Here is a 2,286-nt window from a genome sequence, read left to right as displayed (position 1 = left end):
GCAAAAAAAGGCTAAACATAGTAGAATGCTAGCTAAATGTTAAATGTAGCAAAAGAATAGCTAAAAGACAAAAGTTGCAAAAAGCTATCTAAAGTCTAAATAAAGCAATTCTAGCTAAAGGCTGAATGTAGCAAAAAGCTAGCTAAAGACTGATTAAAGCAAAAAAAGGCTAAACATAGTAGAATGCTAGCTAAATGTTAAATGTAGCAAAAGAATAGCTAAAAGACAAAAGTGGCAAAAGAGTAGCTAAAGGCTAGATGTAACAAATGGTTAGCCAATTGTTAGAATGTAGCAAAAACTGCATAAAGTCTGAATAAAGCAAAATTTAAACTAAAGGCTAAAAATAGCATAAGGCTATCTAAAGATTAAATGTAGCAAAAGGCCACCTAAAAACAAAAGTATCAAAAAACTAGCTAAAGCCTGAATGTAGCAAAAGGCTTGCTAAAGTTTACATGCAAAATTCTAGCCAGAAGCTTAATGTAGCAGAGGACTAAGCCAAAAGTAGCAAAAGAGGCCAAAAGTAATAACAAAAAGCTAGATAAATGCAAACTTCTAGCTAAGGTCTGAATAAAGCTAAATTCTAGCCAAAGTCTAAATATAGCATCAGACTAGCTAAAACCTTAAATATTGCAATAGGCTAGCTAGAGCCCAAATGTAACAATAATGCTAGCTAATGTCAGGATTAAACTAAATTCAACCTAAAGGCCAAATATAGCTTGAGGCTAGCTAAAGCCAAAATGTAGCAAACGGTTAGCTACAATTTTAATGAAGCAAATTTCCAACCAAAGGCTAAATGTAGTAGCTGACCAGTTTAAAGCCAAAAGTTATATAAAAAAGCTATCTAAATGCTGCTAGGGTCTGAATAAAGCTAAATACTAGCTAAATTCTAGCAAGAAGGTAGCTAGAAGCCAAATGTAGTGAGTGTAGTGTGAATGCTAGCTAATGTCTGAAGAAGACTAAATTCAACCTTAAAACTACATATAGCATAAGGCCAGCTAAAGGCTAAATGTATCAACAGGCTAGCTAAAGGCTAAAAGTAGCAACATGCTAGCTAAAGGACAAAAGTAGCAAAAATATTGCTAAAGGCTGAATGAATAGCTAAAGTATAAATTAATTGAATTTTTAAACAAATGCTGGCTAAAAGCCAAATGTAGCAAAAAAAAAAAGGCCAAAAGAATGAGCAAAAAGCTAGATAAATGTCTAAGGTTAAGGTCTAAATAAGGCTAAATTCTAGCTAAAGTCTAAGTGTAGCATCAGGCTAGCTAAAGCCTAAATGTAGGAAGAAGTTAGCTAGAAGCAGAATGTAACAAAATGTTAGCTAATGCTTGAATAAAGCTAAATGTTATCAAAAAGCTAAATGTAGCTGAAGGCAGGAGGGCCTTCTCCCCTCAGAACACTGAAGATGGAACATTGACGAGTCTTCCAGCATAAAATGACCTAAAACTCTTCATGGTATCAGGATGAAGGCTAAAGAAGAAATGAAGCGGCTCCTCATGTCTCCAAATCTTGATCCTGTAAAAGATTTTTGAAAGGCGATGCAAACTGAAGTTTATAATTTCTTTACAATCTTGTATAACAACATTTGTGTTATTTTCTTTAATTAAGGAGATCCAGTTCAAAGCAGTCAAATCAGATTCTAAAGGAAGTGGGCCTGAAAATCCAGTCGTACCCTTTTAACTACCGTGGAGCTGCCATTTTGAGTGGGCAGGAGGAGGGAGTGTACGGCTGGGTCACTGTCATCTATCTCTTAGAGAACTTTATCAAGATACCCAAAGTTATATATTCTTCACTGTCATCCGACCTGACAAAACACCATGACGTCGTCGTGTTTTCACCCCTTCTTTGTTCTGCAGTACAGTTTTGTGGGACACTGGTTCAGCCCCGGCAGACCGAGTGCTGGATTTCGGCGGGGCGTCCACACAGATAACCTTCGCCACCCAGCTGCCCGTTGAGGTCAAAGAAGACCTGAAGACGCTGCGCCTCTACGGGCGGGAGTACTCTCTGTACACACACAGCTTCCTGTGCTACGGGAAGGACCGGTTCCTGAAGAGGCTGATGGCGAATGTTGTCACGGTATCATAAATCACTTAAAATCTGTTTTTATTAATTATGTCTGTTGTCACAAACCTTTTACTCGTGTTCTGGCACGGATGCTTTTGGATCCAGATATTAGAATAACTGGTTCAGAGTTAGACACAGGTAACAACATGAAACACAGGATCCAGCAGTAGATCCTCCTTTAGCAGCAAGAGCTCTCAGTACTGGTTTCCTGGATTAGGTCATCGC

Source organism: Austrofundulus limnaeus, unplaced genomic scaffold, assembly GCF_001266775.1.
Source record: "Austrofundulus limnaeus strain Quisiro unplaced genomic scaffold, Austrofundulus_limnaeus-1.0 Scaffold250, whole genome shotgun sequence".
Classification (NCBI taxonomy): domain Eukaryota; kingdom Metazoa; phylum Chordata; class Actinopteri; order Cyprinodontiformes; family Rivulidae; genus Austrofundulus; species Austrofundulus limnaeus.
Note: the sequence above shows the minus strand (reverse complement) of the source record.